Here is a 6,050-nt window from a genome sequence, read left to right on the forward strand (position 1 = left end):
GAATCTTTGGGTGAATCGGTAATGGAAATAGTAGAAGTTAAGAATGAGGAAGAGATTCGAAGAAAAGTTGGCGGAACGCCGACTGAATTAAGCATTAGAGATCGATAGATAGCTGCTTCGTGGCCAGAGTTCTGCATACTCATCATCAGACTGCGGATGTTTATGCATTTTGTGGGAGATTTTTAATGTAAATATTAAAAATTTATAGAAACACACATTTCATGGTATTTAATAAATAAGTCAAATTTTTATTTATCCTTGCTTATCATCAATTAGATGATTCTATTTTTTTTAAGAGGTTTAACGGAAATAGAAAATCGATATGAATTTAATTCTTGGCTAGATGATTAGATTATTTTTGATTGCATCATATATAATTGTACGTATCCATGTATATCATATTGTTTTTTTTAATAATAGATTCAAGTGTACAAATTTACTGATATTTTAAAGAGAATAATAATGAATTAGTAACGACAAAAATAATCTTCGCTATTTAACCTAAACTTATATATCTTATATAAATAGAAATGATATTTCTTGAAAAATACAATAGTATAATTCATCTTTTTTATGTTGCATTGATACGTATTTTTTAGAAGCTAAATAATATTCCTCTACATTTCTCAACATATAAGATATGCTGATTGAATGCTATTAAATTCCCTCATCATTTTAAAAAAAATTACGCAAACAATAGTGATATTTTCTCGTTTGCTCTTTGCTTCTTTAGCAAACCAATCAGCACGATTAATTAATATTATTTATCTTAGTGTCTTTGTCTGTTTCTTTTTTCATACGTATAATGCGATAATGTACATAATGTCTATGAATTACTGCCATCGTTAAATAATAATGATACTATAATGATTTCGATTCAAATACAATATTACGTAAATATTAATAAAATATATTGAACAAGAAGAAATATTCCTTCCTTTATTCCATCTTTTTTATGCTAGAAACAATTTGATAATTTATAAAAAAAATTATATTTTAAACGTAAAATATAAAACCACAATTATCGAGATAAACATTTTAGAATTGCCATTATTTACTTTAGAATTCAATTTGTTTCATCATTATGAACTGAACTTAACTGGGAGAGAAAAAAAAAAAAAAAAAAAAAAAAAAAAAAGCAATTTATCATCCTACATACGTTACTCAAACAAAGAATTTACACATTCGTGCGTCATCAACAGAGTGATCAAATTACAATCGTCGGTTAAAGTTAAAAATACGAGAGGATAAAATACGAGAGGAATACGACTAAACCAAGTAAAATGAAAAGAGTAAAATTAAATTGGAAATTGCAATTGGAAGTTCGGTTAGAAAAAAAAAAAAATTAGCCATAGAAAGTTACTGTACGAAAAATTAGTCAAAACAACGAGCGAGAGATATACTTGTAAGAATCGTATTAAATTTCAGACGGGCAAAGCCAAACGACTATAAGAGAGCAACGATAGTAATTCGCTGACAAAGCTGCGGAGAAACTGCTCTCGAGGTTTCCTATGTACGTGCCCGGTCAGCAGACGACCAGACTTGCTGACTATTCGCATTTCTGTGTCCCCCCCACCCCCCCCGCCATTCCAAGTAACCGCGTTTCGCTCTGTCGAATTGAAAGGTAATGCTTGGAAAACAGAGTGCTGCTCGACCGAAACGGCGAAGAAGGAGCGAAAGGGGAGGAGGCGAACATTCCCGCAATTTTGAAATTCCTTTCTCTTGATTTTCAGCGGTTTCGTCGTCACCGTTACCGCGAGAATGTAATTTCCGAATAGTATATATATTTATATATCTAGGAGATAATAAAAAAACGCCCTCTTATCACAATTTTTTATAACGTTATCATTTTAAATTTTGCGAGTAAAGCTTTGGAGCAGATCAAATTATAAACAATCGTTTATCGTTCCTTTGTAATCAAAAAATGTACATAGAGTTCATACTATAAAATAATTATTGAATGAAATTTGTTTCGGGAATATATAGGATGCAAAAAATATTTATATACGTTATGTTTTTTCAATGAAACGTATTTTTAAACGTATCTTATTATAGAATCTAGTTTTTGCAATCATCTGCAAGTATTATTTATTGAAATTAGATTAAGAAATTAGAAGAAGATTATGATAAATATAATAATAATATAAAAAAAAATTAAGTAACATATAGTTAAACATGTAATTAATTGAGAAATCCAATAAAAAGTAACAAAGTTTATAATTTGAAATTTATAAAAATAATATAAATATAATATAAAATAAATGTCATTTCCAATATTTATTCCTACCTGTTTTTATAGCACAAATGTATTTAAATTTTTTCATTCAGATTCATACATTAAATTTCACATAGTGTCTAGTGAATATTTTATTTAAAAAAACTAAATTTAATTAAATCTGTAAAAAATAATATAACTAAATCTATCTAAAAATTAAAGATATTATAATGATCGATTATCAATCTGCAAAATTCTCAATACATACATCGTTGCATTATTAATATTTAGACATCTCCTCTCTTCTGATAAATTCTTATTGCTACAAAAAGAATTCGTTGTTCCTTGCACTTTTAGAAAACCAAAAATGTAATCTTGACAATGATAACCTCTTTAAATAGATTTTTTTTCTCGCAATGAATACAATGCTATAATACTGCACAATATATTAAATAAAAAAAAATAATGAATTTAACTTTCGAAATAAAATATATTCATAATTTTATTTCTAATGGATTCTATTAAATCTTTCATTAATGCTAAAATAAATAAAAACAGTTTTATTATTCTTACAATCTCAAAAAAGTTGAACTATAATTTTTCTAACCTATTCACTGCTGGGCGCCATTATAGTAGTTATTGCCGCTTTCACTGTTTCAAATCTCGATAACCGGTAATTCCGTCAGAGAACGAATATACCTAACTGACTGATCATCGGCGATATTATGCGCAAGTGAATCTATTGGCCGGATAACGCATCCGGTCGTGTGCGCACGCGCACGTTTATCGTATCATGAATTATTTATTCGAGGCCGTGCACGCGGCCCGCTCTCTCGCATTCCCCGCCGTTTCAACGTCTGTTATTACTTCCACGCCGGTTCGTGCGTGGTGTGTTTTTAGAAACGAGATCATTCCACTTCGTCCCCAAATGCGTCCTGCCTGCACCACGATTTATTCCCCAATTATGAGGATCCACCGACCGAAAGAACAGAGACTGTGTGCCCACAAACCGAACGACAAAAGGATACAACGACGAAAAGATTCGAACGGACCGCTCTGTCGGTAACTTCGTTTCCTTTTTCTGTTTTTTACAAACAATTCAAATGAAATTTTCGAGCAACGAATCATTTTACCGTTTCAGCACGCGATATATCGAGATTCAAAACGTTTGACTTACATCGAATAAAGGAATAATTATGTCGACTATATATGCAAAAGAATGTATAAACACGTACGATGAAACGGAAGACGGAATTTATGCGAAGATATTCTCCGCGTGAAATAATATAAGAGTTTACTGTGGATAGAGACTTAAGCGAGATAATTAACTTTACACGGGATTAGAAGGCGTGAATATCGAGCGAATTTACCGACGGAGGAACAGAAGCAAATTTCTGCCATCAGAGACACGAAATGGAAGTCAGGTAGAACTCGAAGCAATGCTTTTCACGGGGAAACAAGATCTCGAGTATCGTATCACAAGCTTCGAACGTCATATTTGCCTTCTCTCGTTTAACGAGCTCGTCTTCATCCTTTTGATTTATTATTTATCGAGGAGAATTCCATAATTTGTAATAAGAATCATGAAATATTTCTGCAAAGAATAATTCTGTTCGTGAAAAACTTTATTAATAGATTGAAAGCATTTAAAAGAATTTTTAAAATTTTATTTTATATCGTTATTTGCTTAAATCCACGGCCAAATTTTGATATATATATCAAACAGTTTCGATATAAAACTAATTTTTATATAAAATGTTAATTTTCTTTTTTAAGAAATATTACGGCTCATACATGCAACGTGTATTAATGAACACATTAAAAATACATTCACAAAAATGGGAATACTGGAAATAGAAATGGAGAAACGCAAAGTATATACTTTGAAAAAGGAAAACACTCTTGAAAAGTCGACCACAATTAACCTCGTACATTTTAATTTCTGCGACTTCCTCGCCTGTAATATTGCATTACACAATACACACACATACATATATCGTACGTATAAATGGATACCGAGTTTCTCCCGATCTAGATAACCGTTTCTCTTTATTTTCATACCTAACCAACGTGATATATCAATGGATTAAATAATCGACCAGCTGTAAGACTGCGGATTCGACGTTTGCGCTACTTCGACGTTTGAAAGTTATGAATCATCCGAACGTCTTCATTCCAGAATAGAATGCCATTCACTTGGAGAAGAGAAAAGAAAGTCGAGAAGAAAGTCGTACGAATATGAAGAACTGCATCAAAAGTGACACTTCAATTTTTCCACATTCTTCTCTTTAAATAGAAGATATTGTACGTCATATTGCGTTTTCTATTTTATACGAGAATTAATAAAAATGCGGAGAAAAAGTATTATACGAATGACATGAAAATCTTTCATTTGAGAAAAATATGGATTAATTCTGTTACAATCCAATTATTTTCTTCGACCTTTTTTGTCCCAATTATTTCATTGTTGAAATATTTATACGAAAGAATTATATTACGAATATATATATTTAATTTCTCGTCTCAATTTTACGTTTTAGTTTTTCTAAAATTATTGAACATTGTTTAACATTTTTTCGTTCGTCAAAAACATAAAAAATTTGAAACTTGAACAGCAAAAAAATTCTGTTTCATTCACACGATCTTTGCTTCTCATTCTTTCGTTCGTTCGTGTATTTACGCTTTTTCTTCTTTTTTTCGACGATTCCTTCTTTTTCGATTTTTTCCAACTAGCGTGACGAGTGTGCGTAACCTGGGCCAATTAACAGCATGAGTTATCCTGACTAATTAATCCGCGTGATTCACAAGGAAATGCGTGAGAGTTTATCGTGCATTTAAAAATAATACGTTCCAATTAGAAGTTTTATTCCTCGTGCACCGCAACTTGATTCCATAACTGGCGAGATTAACAGGTGAGCGCATCAATTCCGAGTTGGAATTTCAGATACAAATGAAAATTTCCAATTAATACGTTGTTTATCGTAATATGAAATACAGTTTCTTTCCAAATAAAACGATACATATATCGCACGCGAATCGTTAAATCATAAAGCGGCGAACTGGAACGAAGCACAGGAGCAAAATTTTTACTTTTTACGACTTGTGTAACAACGAACAAAAAGTTGCTAAAATTTGTAAATTTGATGGATAATATTATTATAAGATGCCTTGAAAAATCGCTTGAAAAATTATCATTTTCATTAATCTTTTTTTAAATTTTTGTTCGACAGAATATATTTGCATTACTATAATTATTTACCCAATCCATTTACTAATTAATTCCAATATCGTATAAAATTTTTATCTTAATTAAGTTTATCAACTTGAATGATCTATTTCCATTATTCCCTTTATTGTTGTAACATTTTTAAAGTAATATTCTTTCTACCTTTCAAACGATATTGCCTTAAATGAAAAAAAGAATAATAATCCCAAATATAATTAATATCTAGACAAATTGAAAAATGAACTTCCTGTTTCAATTTACTTACTTGAGTTTCACTCAGAATTCGTTGAAGAATTTTTTTTTTTTAAGAAACAATTATAAGAATTTTTCTCAAATTCGAAACACGGGATTAGACATTTAAATCGCGTGTGTCTTAACTTTAATTCGACAACTTTAAACCTATCGACAAGGAAATCGTACAACAAGCAAGTGGTAATGTCGTACCACGAAATGAAACACCATCGAGCTCTATTGTTGCGTATCGTGGAGTGCATAATTAATGACCTTCGTGCCTTCAAACGAGTTTTGCATTGCAAATACCATTTGGCAACGTTGGCGCACACACCCTGGCCTGCCTCTCTCTCTCTCTCTCTCTCTCTCTCTCTCTCT

At 31.0% G+C, this 6,050-nt stretch overlaps 1 protein-coding gene across 1 annotated transcript in view; it reads right to left on the minus strand.

The window, feature by feature from the left end:
• LOC102671175 (lysine-specific demethylase 3A) overlaps positions 1 to 6,050 on the minus strand; it is a 69,423-nt gene that overhangs the window by 21,318 nt on the left and 42,055 nt on the right. The window lies entirely within an intron of this gene.

The sequence above is a fragment of the Apis dorsata genome, unplaced genomic scaffold, assembly GCF_000469605.1.
Source record: "Apis dorsata unplaced genomic scaffold, Apis dorsata 1.3 scaffold_347, whole genome shotgun sequence".
NCBI classification, from domain to species: domain Eukaryota; kingdom Metazoa; phylum Arthropoda; class Insecta; order Hymenoptera; family Apidae; genus Apis; species Apis dorsata.